The sequence below is a fragment of the Felis catus genome, chromosome A3 (genome assembly GCF_018350175.1).
Source record: "Felis catus isolate Fca126 chromosome A3, F.catus_Fca126_mat1.0, whole genome shotgun sequence".
Classification (NCBI taxonomy): Eukaryota; Metazoa; Chordata; class Mammalia; order Carnivora; family Felidae; genus Felis; species Felis catus.
Window position 1 is genome coordinate 22,994,209 of NC_058370.1, and position 16,802 is coordinate 23,011,010.

At 50.5% G+C, this 16,802-nt stretch overlaps 1 protein-coding gene across 7 annotated transcripts in view; it reads right to left on the reverse strand.

Moving 5' to 3' along the window:
- The window catches only part of DLGAP4 (DLG associated protein 4), a 199,284-nt gene that overhangs the window by 129,663 nt on the left and 52,819 nt on the right, over nt 1-16,802 (reverse strand). For all 7 annotated transcript variants that reach the window (XM_023251270.2, XM_023251272.2, XM_023251268.2 and 4 more), the window contains exon 2: nt 10,763-10,980. The gene's annotated coding sequence lies outside the window, so the exon portion shown is untranslated. The remainder of the gene's footprint in view (nt 1-10,762; nt 10,981-16,802) is intronic.

The window sequence follows — 16,802 nt, forward strand, 5'->3', positions numbered from 1 at the left end:
ATAAGACCCTTCCTGACCACTCTGGGTTCTGGTTCTAAGTTCCCCTGATGAGTCCTCTCTTACCTGACTCCACCTCCAGCTCCACACAGGTCCAGATCCTCCCTTCAGTATGTACCTGTCTCAAGTCCTAGGATTCTCTCAGATCCTGACCCCTGTTAATCCCCCTCATCCCTGTTCATCCACTTCTATCTGGTCCAGAATTCCTCCACTGATGGCCTCCAACAGAGTGCACAGAAGGTTCTTGGTCAATCTTTGCAGACAGGTCTCCTGGTTCTCATCTCTTCTCCACCAGGGTCCTGCACCCACCACCATTCCTTAAGGGCAGCTCTGGACCCAGCATTCAAGGCCTCTAGGATTTAACTCCTGCCACCTTCCCAACATTTGCTCTTGCTGTTCCCTTTGCCCCCAACCCCTTTACTCTGACTAGCGCTTGCAGGGATTCCTCAGACCACAGAGAGGCCCGCTCTGACCATCCTGCCTTAAGCAGGTACTGACCACCACCGTCCCCTACCACCCCCTCTCTCAGTTCCTGGCTCTACTTGAGCACAACCTAGAATCTTGTTAATTTACTGTTTGTATATGTTTGTCATCTATACCCCTTCCCCCAAAAAGAACCAGAGCTTCTTGAGGGCAGGAAACATGCCCATATTTTCCATCAGTTTTCCCAGTTCCTGGCATGAGGCCCAGTACTCAAATTCAATCAGGAAGTGCTGAATGAAGCTCAAACTTGCTTCCCACACCTTCCTGCCACCCACTTTCTACTCTAGCCAAATAGAACTACTAAAGCTTCTCTGAACCCTCCTACTGCACTTGATGCCCAGAGTCTCCCTCCCAGCTCTGCCTCCAGCTGGGCCTACCTCTCCCTCCCGTCCATCCAGACCAAATTGTTCTATGTTGCACGGCCTCAGGATTCAAGCAGATGGGCATTCCAGATTCCAGCAGGGGTGAATGAAACTTTCGGACAGTGTGTGTGTGTGTGTGTGTGTGTGTGTGTGTGTACACACTGGAAAACTGGCCACCTATACTTCACTCTGGATGTGGCAGCCTCTAAATGTCCTTATTCATCCATTTCTGCCTCTGGTTACTCCTATTTGAGTTAAATTTGAAATGCCCCAGTATTCTCTACATAGCTACAGTTGTAAGAAAGAAGAAAAGAAAAACACTAATATTTACTGAGCTCCTACTATGTGCCAGACATTGTTCTAGGCCAAATAATAATGATGATGATAATGGTGATAGCCCTAGTATTTACTGAGCACTTAGCATGTGCCTGACATCATCCTAAGGACTTTTAATTGGATAGACCCTATTATCCCCACTTTACAGATGAAGAAAAAGAGGCTCAGAGGGTTGGAGCCGCTTGTCCAAGGTCACAGAGACAATAAGCAGTCTTGAATTCAGGTCTCTCAATCTAAAACTCGCTCCTCTGCCAGGTTGAGCTGGGCAACACCCGGGTGTCTGGGAGTAAGGGGAGGAGGCACTGCAAACTCCTGCTGAATGAATGCAAAGCTGAAAGCCACGACTTCCTGACCAGGGGCTGTCCTGCGGTAAGACTGGGCTGGTAAACTTACCCTCATCTGCAAGGCTGTAGAACAGTGCTCCAGCCCCCAGGAGGACCAGGTCCGAGGAGTCTTGGGGTGGACGGAAGTCAGTGAGCCTGGGCTCCGCTTCCGTGGTTAAGGCTGAAGATTTTCCCAACAGCCAGGGCCAAATTTATCTGCCAATCCCCCAAAGAGCTGATTCCAGCGTCTGTCTGGAAATGTCAGCCCGTGTGGTTGGAGGAACACAGGGAGAGTTTTCCTCTAAATAGCAGGAAGCATATGGGAGGCGGATGGCACCAGCCGCCCCAACCTGCCAACTCTCACTCAAGCAGGAGCTAAAAGGGGCCCAGAAGGGTCTGGAATTCCTACCACCTCCTGGGGTGGGGGAGGAGCTGGAGACAGGGAGAGTGGCAATGAGAAGGACCCAGAGCAGGCCCTGAAGTGCAGGTAGGCAGAAACACCTGACTGATAGACAGCAATCTAAGGCCCTTCAAATGGAAGCGACACACCCAAGAATTTAGCATAACATCAACAACAGTGATAACAGCCACCAAGGGGACAGGAGCACTTGCTGTGTGCCAAATCTGGGTTAAGCACTTTATTTGGATGATTTCACTTCAACTTTGCAACCAACTCTAAGATAGCGGCTGCTGTTTTCCCTATATTACAGATAAGGAAACAGGATCGGAGAAGGAAAAACATGAAATCAAAGAATCTTTGGGCTAAAAAGGAACTTCCAGATCCCCAGCTGAATCACATATACTCTACAGACTTTTCCATCAAGTTGTGGTGCAGCAGCTACTTGAATATTCCCAGTGATGGGGAGCTCATTACCATCCAAGTTAGCCCATCTGCAGAGAGCTTTTTGTATCCAAAAGGGTTTCCTAGTCTAAGCTGAAATCTCCTTCCCTAGAGCTTTTCCTGCGGGTGCCAGACTCAGACTCTGTCTCCCCCGACAGACACAGAAAGGCAGGGGGCAAGGCCCCTCCAGGTCTCTGATTTCTCTCTGCCGGTGACACACCCATTTCCTTGTTTACCCCTGCATCCCTCACCATGGTAGTCAGATCAGCCCCCACACTGGTACTTACTTACTGTGTGCTAGGTGGCGTGCAGAGCCTCCCCAACACATACCCTCTTCTGACCTTCCTCACAATCCCTGGGGAGGTACTGTCATCACCGCCATTTTACAGAGGGGCAAATTGAGGCTCCATGAGGGGAAGCCACTTGCTGGTCATTCAGCAGGGGGATGGGGACACTGGAGACCTCACTGGGCTGCTGCTTTAAGTCTCATGAAAGCTGACGAGGTCGCTGCAGGCCTCCTTGGGGACTCTCTCACTGATACTAACGCAGGCTTTGCCAGGATTCACCTCGATACTTGTCCACAGGGCCCCTAAGCCCACGTCACCCCATCCCAGGATAAAACAACCCTCCCTTTCCCCTTCTACAGTACCCACTAAGTCCCCACTAAGCACCCCACTAAGTTCCCACTTAGCACCTTGCTAAGCCCTGGTAAATCTCCCTGCCAACATGCCTTTCTATACCATCTGCATGGTCCTCCCCTGCCCACTGTCAGCCCCAACTGTCACCAGCCCAATAGAAGGACCTTTCTAACACCAAGACCTGTCCTGTCTTTGGCTCCCTTCCAATCCAAAGATCTCATGTAAAACTTCCTGGCCCAATAGTTGAGGCCTTCCAAACTCTGATTCAACTGACCTCTCCAGCCTCTCCCCCTCACCCCATCCGCAACACCTGTGGCCTAAGAGCTTAGCAGGAGGCAGGTGAGATCTTTGCATAGCCCATTCCCCTACCTGGCTCACCCTCTGAGCTGTTTCTCCTGAAGAAATCCTATTCACCCCTCAAGACTCTGCGTAGAGGGGTAGAATCAATTTCTCTGTCCCAGGAGATCCCTGACTGATGGACACCTCCCTCTGATCTGACATGTATCACCTGCCCTCGCTGATGGAGATGCCACTCCTTGGCTGAGCTGCCCTGGGCAGGGGCTGCTCTGATGCAGCTTTGGAGCCTGCTGTCTAGCACAGCGCCTGGCACATGGTAGGTGCTAATCAGTGTTTGTGGAGTGTGAGAGTGAATGAACAAATGGGGGCTGTGGGGCACAAGGAAGTCTTAGAGATGACCCATAAAACACGGCTTGTGCATGTCACAGCTCTGATTGTTTGACAAACAAAAAATGCTGCTGTCAAAATAAACAGTCATAAACATGTGATTAATGAAGATTTTGCTGGCTGCCTCCAAATGTAGGAAGATGTCAGGGGATGATCTGGGATGGTTGGAGGTTCCAGGAAAAAAGTTGTCCAAGCCTCAATAGATGAAGTGACCAGGGCTTACCTACAGACAGGGTGGGAGGAGATGAGGAGGAGGGCCATGGAGGGTGTAGGGGTGTAAGAGACTGAGTCCATGTCCCAGGCCCGCTTCTAGCTTGCTGTGTGTTGTTGTAAAGGTGGTTTGGCTTCTCTGACTTTTGATTTCTTGTTTGTAAAATACAAAGGAAATTTGGAGAATTGATTGAAGCAGATGTGTGTTGAAAAGTCTAAACACTGCCTCTGCAGTCAGGTTGATGTGAGTTTCTCCGTTCAGGGTCCCATCAGGGGGTGCAGACCCCCAGGGCCTGTTGTCTTGGAATCCTCTAGCCTGAAAATACAGGCCCCTGCCAGCCCTCTGTCAGGTCGTTTGAGAGACAGAGAGACCTCAGTGGCAGATGGGAGGAAAGTGTTCCAGGTGTGCCTCCAGGTGTGGCAGGACTGTGTATTGGATCCTGCAAAGGAGCCTTCTAACCAGAGGTAGAAGGAATGGAGAGTGAGCTCCCCATCCCTAGGGGTATTCAAGCCATGACTGAACACCTCAGGACAGGAATTCCGACCCAAGTGGCAAGGAATTTAGACCAGTAGATATCAACCTGACTCCTCCAAGGTTATGCTCTCAGTACCAGCCAGAGTGAGCTTGCTGACACTTGCCCCCTCCCACAACACCTCACAAAGGCTCCCCGCTGCCTTCAGGGTCAAGTCCAAGCTCTTACCATGGCATTCAAGGCCCCTGTGTTCCGTGCCTGTCACTGGTTGTTCCCTCACCACATGCCTAGGAGCCCCTGACACATTGTTTCTCCTGCCAACATTTTTCCTGTAGTCTTCTTGGCTACTCAGCTTAGTGTCTCCTCCTGCGGAAAGCCTTCCTTACTCTCAAGCTGGCTTTTGTGTTCCCTCAGCTCCAGCATGCACACCCACCTTCCAGATAAATCATCTGTTGGCTCTTCTCTCTCCCTCAAAGACTGCAAGACCCTCAATGGTCCAGAGCAGGCTTTCACCCAGAGGGCCAATGTCCCCTCAGCTGAACTGACACTTTATAGAGATTCCGATGTTCTGATTCTGAGAGAGTCTAGAGCTGCCCCAGTGAACTTCTGACTACAAGATTTGGGCTCAGGATTGTTCAATAATTGTATTATTTCTTCTGATTATGAAAGGCATGCATCTTGGGAAATTCAGGTAAGGATAGGAGGGGGAATTTGCTGTGTTTGGCCACTGTTTGGCCTTCTTTAGGCCACAGCCTACTTTTTTGTTTGGGTTAGCTACACTTATTCACCTTCCACTGGTAAAGTTCTGGTGGTACCGAGTCCCTTCCAGCTGGGGGTGGTGCATAGGCCCCAGCGGCCAATCAGAACAATTGATGGGGGTGGGCACATCAATTTGATTTATCAACTTATCAATTTGATAAATTTATCAATTTGATAAATTTGACTTATCAAGGCCAACACTCAGTCCTTGGGACTTGTGTTTGAGCTCTCTAGGAAGAAGTCTTGCATATTCCTCTGGACAGGCATCTTATCACCTGTATGAGAGAGCTCTATAAGAACACAGGAACAACCCAGAGGAAGCAGAGTGAAAAATCGAGTCCTGGTGACAGTGTCTGAGCCCCTGCATGCTGCTGAGCCTGACTTAACTCTGGACTTTACAATCTCAAGCCAATAAATTCCACTTTGTTTAAATCAGTTTGGGCTGGGTTTCCTGTCACTTGTACCTGAAAAGTACCTGAATGATGCAGGCAAAAATATTAACAGAGCTCTTTCATATCTCACCACCCAGAGGAAGCTGCTGTGAACAGTTTGATTGCTGTCTTTCGAATAGGGGTTTCTCTGGGCAGGAGTATGCATGTATTTCTATAAATTTTTTCTAACAAAAATGAGATCATACAATATACACCATTTTGTAACCTATTTTTCCCTCAACAATGCACCACGGACATGTTTCCATGTCAACAACTATAGATCTGCAGCACTGTCTCTACAGCCACTGAGAATGCCATTGTCTGGCTGGACTGTAATTTATTTAACCATATCTTGCTGATAGATAATTGGGTAGTTTCTAATTTATTACCATCATCAGGAGAGGTTCAGTATAGTTACTTGTAAAATGCTCATGTTTGCTCTTGCTGGATTATTTATGAGTAAGATTCTGTGATTCCAAGAGTTTGACTTCACAACTGGAAGTTTCTCTACCTGAGATTTAAGTTTCTCTCAGTATCTATAAAGGTAGTGACTATCTTTCTGGCAGGTTTAGTGGCTACCAAAAAAGCAAATCCAGGGCTAGGGTGCCCATAACAGCGTCTCTGGGAAGAACACTCATTAACAGACACGCAAGTGAGTTGGTGGGAAGGTAGCCAGAGCTTGGGGATGGGGCGGGGGTACTGGCCTGAGGTCCAGCCAGCTGTGTGCACCCAGCTAAGCTCCCGACCTCCCTGTGCCTCATCTGCCAGCTTGGTCTGACTCTCAGTGACCATGGGAAGACACATGCCTAGGGGACGAGTCAACACTGAGAGTCCATGCAGGATGTAATGAGCACACAGTATATGTCACCTCTGACAGTCACGGTGGTAACAGCAGCAGCCACCAGGGACGCAACACTGGGATTGTTCTAGTCCTCTACATGTTTGGTTTAAAAAACATTTTTTTAAAATGTTTACTTATTTTTGAAAGAGAGAGGCAGAGAGAGACAAAGAGACACAGAATCCGAAGCAGGCTCCAGGCTCTGAGCTGTCAGCACAGAGCCCGAAGCAGGGCTCAAACCCACAAACTGTGAGATCATGACCTGAGCTCAAGTCATATGCTTAGCCAAATGAGCCACCCAGGTGCCCCATAGTCCTCTACATGTTTTAATTCACTAACGCCCCAGAGCCCCCCACTGATGCTATTCTCGTCTCTGTTTCACAGAAGGGAAAGCTTGGCCTCAGAGAGGGTGAGTGACTTGTCCAAGGTCATACAGCCAAGAAAGAGTAGAGCCAAGGCATGGCCCAGATCTGCTGATTCCCCAGCCCATGTCTTATCCCATTTTACTGCAGTAGGTGGCAGGAGAGGAGAACTGCCTCAGGCAGGACAGTGGGGGCCCTGACCCCCTTGTTCCTCCCCACCAAGTCCTAACACTCAGGAAAGACTCCAAATCTAGAAAAGTATAAAGAAGACAGCAAAGATCTCCCATGTCCCCACTGTGAACAGTTTCAGAAACACATGTAGTTCTTACAAAAATGATATCATGCTGCCCATGCTGTTTTATAACCTCTTTTTTTTTTTTTTTCTTCAACTCTACAACAACTATGAAGTTCTTCCTGCAGCCGGGAATCTAGGGCCACAGCCCCATTTCTAACAGCTGCAGTGGGCGCCACTGTATGACTTCAGTAAATGGATTTAACTCGTCTCCTGGTGATGGACAAATGGGTTATTGCCAACTGTCCTTCCACTGTCAACAATGTTACAGTGAACACTCTCCAGCATGTCTGGATCCCTGTTATACTTCAGATCCCAGCTGAGAGGCCACATCCCTAGAGAGGCTGTCTTAGACTATTCCATGTCATTCAGGCCCCCTCCTTTGTTAATATTTACAATGTCACCATGTTAATTTCCTTCCCTGCACGGATGGAGTCTCTTCTTGTTCACTTGTTTGGCGATTGTGTAATATCTGTCTCTCCCCAAGGCGGTGTGCTCTCTAAGGGCACAGACTAGCAGGGACTAGCACTCAGTAAATGTCCTGAGAATGCAGGAATGCCTCTGGGGCTGGTGCCCTGTCTGCAGAGCAGCTACACCTGCTTCAGGGTTTGGAGACGCCCTCTGCCATGCCACCCTCCAGGCCACATCCCCAATACCAGTTCAGGGACCCACAGATCTGCCTCAGAACTTGATTCCAGTCATGGGCTGCTTGGAGCTTCCATGCCAGGTGCCTGACGTGCCAGGACCCTAGCAGGGTTGTTCTGAAGATTAAGAAAGATGATGGATGTGCTTAAGCACATAGTCGGTCTTCAGGAAATGGCAGTTTGGCCCCACAAGCAGTTAGTTCAGAGGCTGGGTCTGACCCTGTTTCACTCAGATGACCCCTTTTTACCTTGAATGATTCCTGGGTATGCCCTGGCCTATCCCTAGGGATGTCCCATTCCTGTCCCTCAACACTTGTTAAATGGCTAAATGCTCTGCTCTGACCCCACGTCAGTCTCCCAGACATAGCTGTTGCCTACAGCCATGGACACCTGCCTGCCCTCCAAGCCTTAAAAATGCAAGAGGCACTGACACATGTCTGAGGAAAGGTGGAGGAACCCCCTGCCCTTTTGGGAGAACTTGGGGTAGTGATGCCCGAATCAGCCTGTCAGATTTCTCATCCCATCTCCCCCACCCAAGTGTTCTTTGACCCCATAGCAAGTAACTTTACCTCTCTAAGCCTCGATTTCCTTGTCTGTAAAATGGCCACAATAACAAAATCTGTGAGGATTCAAGGAGATGAGGTAAAATGTTTATTAGCAAAGAGCCTGGCCTTTAGTAAGTGCTCAATGAATATTAGCAACTATTGTTATAATTGCTTTTTAACCTTTTGACAATGAAACATAATACATAGGGAAAGTGCACAAAACAAAAATGTTGACTGCAATAAATTGTCACAAAATAAAGAGTTGTGTAACCACCGCCTGGGTCAATGAATAGAATACTGCCTGCTCCTCAGAAACTCCTCCTGCCCCACTCCCAATCCTTAACCCCCAATCCCTCCTGCCCCCATCCTGCCCCACTCCCAATCCCATTTCTCCATAAAGCTGATCCTTTCCCAGACTCTTATGGCGCTGTCGCTATTATCGATAATAATAAGCACGTAAAAAAATGTGTGGCTACTCTGCCCCGACCCCACCGGGCTCCCAGACCCCTGGCCGCCTCTGCCCTAGGCGTGGAGACTCCCCATCCAATTTCCTGACTGTGGCTCTAGCTCTTCTTTAAATAACCAGCTTGTTAGCAAAATAGCAGCAAGTAACACCTCCCTCGCTGCCACCCGAGCCTTCATCTTTCCTACAATGCTGACGGCTGCTCTCCCAACTCGTGCCAAGGAATCCCGTTCTCCGTCACTGGGCCACACACACCAGGGGCTGCCGGCTACGTTCTTTTCTCAGTGGCCACAGTCCTGCCCCTCTGGCCACGCCTGGCCTGGGCACTGAATGGCAATAATTTTCAGGAAGGACTAGAATGTTGACAGATGGGCCCTCTGCCCCAGGTCCATGACTCAGTCTCCCCAGGCCTCGGCCTCCCACAAGGTCATTGGTAGTTTAGCTGAGATCAGAAGAAAACAAAGCACTTAGTGCTAGGCCAGGCGCATAGTAATTGCTCAAGGAAATTCTTGCTGTGGTTCCAGTTGCTCCTGTTACATATTTAGTCGCTGGGGAGGACATGCAGGGCTTAGGGCATGACCAGGAGTGTTTGCAAATGATTAAATCCCACAGATACGCAGAACTCTCAGATCGAGGTACCCTTATCGTTTTTTGTTTTTTTTTTTTTTTTTTTTTTTTTTTTTGTGCAACAGCTTCTCAGCCAAAAGCAATAGCTAGCTGTCTGTGGTCACTACAACAGGTGGAGGCCAGGCTAGGGGAGTTGGGGAGCAGCTACTTAATAGGGGCATTGCACAGTTATTAATAATGAGGCTGGCACCGCACGAGTGTGCGGTTCCTTGTTCTCGAAGAAGAAGCAATTCTACGTACATTACATACAGCAAACTTCATGGGTTTTTTATTATCCTATGACATTTGCATATTATACATATTTACGAGTCTTTTTCCTTCTCACAACCATCCCATCAGGGAGGCTGGGCAGCTATTGGCAGATAAAGAGAATTGAGACCAGAGGGGTCGGCTGTCCTGCTGACCCCAGTGGACTGCAAGCTCTCTGGGATCGGCAGGGACCAGCAGCTGGCCAAAAGGCCGGTGGGCTCCTGGGTGGAGGGAGGGGAGAGTATCTTCCCTCCTCTCCCTCTTTCTTCTTTCCACAACTGCTCACTCTGTAACCATTATGTGCCAGGCATTGTGCCAGCTGCTGGCTGTCCACTGGGGACTGAAGCAGTTCTATCTCAAGTTGGAGGAGCTTAGGCCAGACAAGGAGGCAGATCATAAACCAACGGGCCCATGCTGAGTGGTGGTGGGCAACCCCGGGCAAGCCCCTTGAGCGCCTATGAGCCTCAGTTTCCTCATATGTGAACAGCCTTGGGAGGTGGAGGGAGGATGAGATGCGAGAAAGCGGCGAGTGTCAGGCGCTGTGGCCGGCACTGAGTGGGGGCATGCTGTTGGGATCACCTTTGTGTGAAGGACGATGGGACCAGGTGTGGACAGGCTGTGGCGTCCTCGGATGGATGGTCAGAGATAATGCAGGGTGCTGCACCTCATCCCATTTTGGGGTCAGGCAAAGTGGGAACTGGAGGGGTATGGGTGGAACAGGTTAGAGGGGCGAGAACAATGGGGCTCCCCAAGACTCAGGAACTCTAATGGCCTCACCTCAGCCCCTCTGCAAGCCCTAGAACTTCCGTGGCTTCCAGAATGGCTCATTGCTCCCTTTCCCTTCCTGAGCCCATGTCACCAACTGCCCTAGCCTCTTAGGTGTGGTAAGCGCTGGCCTTTGATGTGGACAGAGCTGGGCTTGCTGTGCATCCTCAGGCAAAAGGCTTCCCTTCTCCGAGGCTGTTTCCTCTGTAAAACAGGCACAATCACTGTGCCCACCTGCTGGGGTGTTGGGAGGACTGAATAAGACAAGCAGTTAAACTATAAATTGAGCCCAGACATATAAAAGCTCTCACTGAGGTCCCTTCGCCAGCATGTGGGCGCCACTGGGTAGAAGGCTGGGCATCTCCCAACTGTGCAGAGCGTGGGTGGGCGGGTGAGCAGCCCTGATTCTGTGTGCCCAGCCTGCGGACGCAGTTACTTACCAACCAGGGAGTTACGTGCAGAGGGAAAATGGGAACCAGTCGGGAACCAGCAGGCGTCACCTCGGGAGCAGGCACTGGACCAATGGCTGGCACACACATCCCTCTGGGCACTCAATCAGAGGTGTTGGCGGGAAGCAGCGTGGCACAGGGGCTCCCTGGCACCCAGAGAGACCAGGTTCTGGCCACCCAGCACCTGGCAGAGGGAGAGGCACCGGCGTCTGTAGGAATGGGGGAGAATGTCAATGAGGAGGCGCCCAGGATAATCCCTCCACCCTGAAACCCCTGGACTGGCCTTGGGATCTCTGGAGAGGGAGACACCATGGAACAATCATCACAGAAACCCAAGTGTTTGCACAACACTACATTTTCCAAAGCACTCTGGCATCCCAGCTCATGCGGGCCCCCACATTGTTTTTCAGAGGCATATTTACATGTCATGCATATTTACGATGCCTTTCCCACCACCCACAGAATCCCCACAGCAGCCAGGAAGCCGGGGTTCCAAAGGCTCCAATCTTCCCCACCACTGTCTTGCTTCTCCCTCCTTTTCCCTGGGTGGGGGTAGAGGGGAAAGGGGCTGGAGTCACACAGTCCTGAGTTTGAATCCCAGCTCAGCCCCTCACTCACTGGGCAACACTGGGCAGGCAGGTGCCCCTTTCTGAGCCTCAGTTTCCCCACTTGTCAAGTGGGAATAAGAGTGCCTCCTCTGAAGGCTGCTATGAGGATTAGGAAGGTAACTGCAGAGAGAACACCTGGCCTGGCATATGTGCCTGATGGAGATTTCAGAGAGGCTTTGTCCCTGTCCCCTGCACTCAGAGCAGGAGGCCCTTCATGACATCACTGCCCACCACCTCCCACATAACACGTCTTATGCAAGAGGCAAAGGGAAGCCAGGTGTCCCTCTCCACCCACCTCTCCCGAACAGGTGCTACTGCTCCTGCTTGGAACTTTAAATCAGCAGGAACCAAGCCCTCTTGGGAGAAGGAGGAGGCACCTCCATCCCCACCCACCCCCACCCCCCGCCCCCAGAACCTCTTGGCTACCTTGGAGGCCTCCGTGGAAGCTTTTGCCCTCGGCCCTCTCTTTCTACAGGCTGAGAAACTGAGACAGAGGAAATTGAGCTGATGTGGGGGCACAGAATCCAAGTGGGGCTGGGATCTGAACCCAAGCTTTCCACCTCAGCCCTGAGAGGGGAGACGCATGGGTCAATTCACAGTAGGAATACAGAGTAGGAATACAGAGATAGGGCCAGCTGATGGTGGCGAAGGGTCACCTTTCTCTCCTGGTGACCCTAAGGACCTGGAAAGTCCTCATAACCTCCCTGTATCTGCATCCACTCTGTGCCAAACCCATAACATGCTTGACCTCCTTTGTTCCTCACTACAGCCCTATGGTGTTATCCCTGGTTTTCAAAGGGAGAAACTGAGGCTCAGAGAGCTTCAGGAATTACCCATGGGCACACACTGAGGAAGAGGCAGGGCATCCAATTCTAAGACCCAGCACTCAACCCCAGTGCTGCCCTGCCTCCCCCAGTGGAAAAATCACCAATCAAGAAAAACAGGCATAACTGGATGAAAAATGTTTAAGTAGTAGAAAAAGAAAATGCCAAACTCCAAAAAAATTCTGAATTAGTGGATACAAATTCTAAAAGATGCATAAAAGATTTCAAGACATGCCATGGGGCGTGAAAATTGCCAATGCATGGAAATGCAGTGTTTGGGAGGATGCCTTATGGACCATGTTGTCACTTTTAGCCAAAATCAGCCAGAGCCAAAGCAGAAGGAAAAGAAGTGATAGCAGAGGAAGGTGTCCTGTGGAGGGCAGCGGGGCAGGGACCCCAATCTGGGGGTTCCCCCCACTTCTTTGCTGCAGGACCAGAGCAAGTCTCCTCACAGATTCCCCATTCACAACAGCTAGGAGAAACCCACAGGACAGTGTCTCAGGTCCCTGCCAGCTCTGACGGTATTCAAGATTGGGACTTCCAACGGGGCTGAACTTCGAGAACATCATGTTAAGTGAAAGAAGGCAGTCACAAAAGACCACATAGCATATGACTTCACTTATACGAAATGTCCAGAACAGGCAATTCTGTAGGGACAGAAAGTAGATTAGTGGTTGCCAGTGTGGGGCTTGGGAGGGGGTGAGGGCTAAGTGGTTCATGGTTTCTTTTTTGGAATGATGAAAATGTTCTAAAGTGGATTGTGGTGATGGCTGCACAGCTCTATGAATATACTGAAAACCATCGACTTGTTCACTCTAATTGGGTAGATTGTATGGTATGTAAACTCCATCTCAATAAAGCTGTTACAACAATCCAACACTAACAGATTCGGCAACTTCCAAATGGGCAGCTGTCCTCTGGGAACCTGCAGGCCCCTCAGGGTTCTTCCACTATGGCCTGGGAAACCAGGGAGTATTTTCCCAAGAAGCCCCCCAGAACCCTCCAGACCCTCTATCCCAGAGGCCTTTGCACTTCACATCCACTTTCTCCAGGAAGCCCTCCCTGACCTCCCAGCTATGTCAGGTCCCTGGTTACTGGCTCCTAGGATTCCCTGGGTTTCTCCTTCTCACCACTTAGGCTGATATGAGAAAAACACTTCCACGATGGCTGGCTAACACTGCCTCCTCCATCAGACTGGGAGCTCCATGAGGGCAGGGCCATCATCATTGGTCATCACTATCAAGAGGGCAATGCCTGGCATACAGTGGGTGCTTCAGAAATGTTTGCTGATTGAATGACTCAACATTCCAGATCCTATGAAGCACGCCCGGCTTCCAGTCCTGGGACCAGCACATTCTGGCTGAACGATCTTGGGCAAGTCATGTAACTTCCGAGAGTCTCAATGTCTCTTTCAGAGAGAGTGCGTGATGGCATAAAGGGATAATGGACATGGAAAGTACTTTATGAAGTGGCTCCTCCCACAGCTGCCCCTATTTCAGTTGAAGGAACCCACTCAGGCCCGAGCCTCTCTGAACACCTCTCCTTCCCTTACCCCCCGCATCCAAGCCATCAGCAACTCCTACTGGATCTCCCTGCACAATATATCAGGAAGCTGACGCACCAGTTGCTCTGCTCCCACCACTGTGGACAGAGCCATCATCATCTCTTGACTGGATTATTCATGCCCTCTCTTGTCTCTTGTTTCTGCCCTTGCTCCTGACACAGAAGCCAGAGGAATCCAGTTAAAACACAAGTCAGACCCTGCCCCTCCTCTGCTCTAAGCCCTCCATGGCCTTACTTTACCTCAAGTAAAAGATGACGGCCACAGATGCCACAGATGACCCCTCCACCACCTCCAATTCTCCCCTTTCCTCCCTGCCCACTCCCCTTGCCCCAGCTACGCTGGCCACTAGGCTGTTCCCCAGATATATCAGACATATTCCTGTCTCAGGGCCTTTGCACCTGTTCTTTCTCTGCCTGGAATGTTGGTTGCCCAGATGTCTGCGAGTCTTACCCCCTCACTTCCTTCAGGTCTTTACTGAGACCTGACCTTGTCAATGAGATGCAGTTCAGCAGAGTGGGTAAGACTTTTGACTGAAGAGCATGGGCTTGAGGTAAAAATCCAGGCTCACCATTGAGAGACCTTGGGCGAGTTTCTTAGCTTCTCTGAGACTCAGTTGCTCATTTCCAAAATGGGGGTAATTACACCTTCCTCATAAGGCTGCTGTGAGGCTTCCGTGAATTCAGTGAGCGCAGACTGCTTGTGTGCTATCATCACCCCCATCTGCTCCACCTAACATGCCCAGTGCCTGGCCCACCTGCTCTGTTGTTCTTGCATGTGTCACTATATAACGGGGGATGTGAGCAAGTAACCTACCCTGATTACTGCCTGCCCCTGCCACTAAAATGCTGGCCCCCACAGGGCAGAGAGTTTTGCAGATTCGGTTTATTGCCAGGTCCCCAGTGCCTAGCCCAGCACCTTGTGTGGGGTTGCCCATTGAAGACTTCACTCAACAAATATTTTCAAGGCTGAATAAATATGGATTGACCAAGTGTCGCAAGCTCTGGGTTTCCCTGTCACAGACATTTCTGTCTCCAACGCAGCCTGTCTGTCAGAGCTCCAGGTCGACACAGGCAAATTCCTACCAGCAGCTCAGCCTGCTGCTGCCTTGTGTGGACCTCAGTGTACGGGTCCATGGCCCTGTTTGTGACCCTCCCTGGGAACCCTGCTCTCTTCCAGCATTATCTAACTTGGTGCCTGGAACCAGCTAACCCTCTTCCCACACCTCTTCCTCCTTCTCTCTCACCTCCTTGTATGTAAAACACTAGGCCATGTCCTATTTGTTTTGGAAACCTCCTAAACATCTCTCAAATCCCCTTCCCTTTATCCCGAGTCACTGCCTGTCCTGGCCACCATGATCTCGTTCAGCCCGCTGCACCTCAATTCATCTTCTGTGCTGCAGCCACGAGGATCTTTTCAAACCACATGTGGAAACAAATGAAAGCCTGCTCTGCAAGCCCGAGAAGCCAAAATCCTCATTGACTCAAAAAACAAACCCACCGGGACTTTTCAAAAGAATTCACCCCAGGGTTCCTCAAATAATGAAAGGCCTCCCTCAACCTTGCCACCCCAGGCCCAGGTAAAATGGCATTTGTTGTACAAAAATTTAATTTACCAAATGGATTTGCAAGGAACCTTTTAGCTCAATACATATTTGTAGAGTTGAATTGAAATAAAAAAAAAAAGTTTAAAAAAAGCATTTATAAAGTCCCACATGCACTGGGGGCTTTCCACACTCCCATGTCTTATTTTCTCCTCTCAGCAAACCAGGCAGGTCTTACTGATTCCAGTTTCCAGATGAGGCAACTGAGGTCCAAGAATGGAGGTTACTTGCCCAAAGTAACACAGTTCCCAGATTCCAACTGCCCCCCCTCCAAAGTCCTCCCAGGCTCCAGCTGGGTCAGCTGGGTCCAGAGAAGGGAGGTTACTTGTTCAAAGTAACGCAGTTCCAGATTCCCCCAAGTCCTCCCAGGCCTCAGCTGGGCCAACTGGGCCAGAGAGGCGGGCATGTTGGCCAGTCTAGAGGAAAGGTGCTGACCCCCGTGTTCTCTAGCTGACTGCCACAGGCTCTGAGGCCCTCAGAGCACATGATCATTACTTGTTCATTTCCTGCTCCCTGCCTTTGCCTGAGTGGTTTCCCTGCTCAGGGTAACCACTCCCCCAGCCAGTCAAAACCAGCTTGCCACCCTTCACAGTCCACTTCCAGCACTGAATCTCCTGCTTGCACTCCCTCCTCATCGGCTGCCCTGAACACATCACCTGCAATGGTATGTGGACGTTTCCAACATGGCAGCACATGTGTCCCTCCTGGCTCTCCCACCGCCAGGGACCATGGTTCCTCTGCTTCCTCAGACAGCTTGACCTCCAGCCCTCAGTCCTGAGTCCACACTGACTTCCCCAGACTTTCTGTGCAGCCTGACTTTGCCCCTGAACCTGACCAGGGCTCATCTCCCCAGCTGTTTCCAGAACCTTCTCTCCATAGACTCCTCATGCCCTCATGTCCAAAATGGACCTCATCACCTTTTCTTCTAAACCATTCCTCCCTGATTATGGCAGGATCTTTCCAAGCCCCCAAGCTAGAAACTTGGACATCACTCTGGACCCTTCCCTGCCCCTCAGCCCTCCCAAGCCTTGTTGATTCTGCCCCAAAATGTCTGTTAAACCACTGCTTCTCTCCATGCCCACTGCTCTGTACTATATTCAGGCCCCATCCCCCACCAGGGCATCTGAGTACAAGCCACTCATCCACCCACACACCCATTCATGCCACCCACTTTCCCAACCATTCATCTATCTACCTGCCCCTGACTCACCATCCATCCATTCTAGCCATCCCTCCATCTACTCATTCACCCACCCACCCATCCACCATCCATAATTCACTGAACCCTCCAGTGCTTCAAGCCACAAGCTTGAAGGTGGGTGGGCACTGTGACCCAAGGATGACTTAGACTCAGTCCTTGGCCTCCAGATGCTCACACCAGAATGGGGTCTTGAAGGGGGAACATGACTCTGTAGAGGGTAGAGGGAAGGTGGAG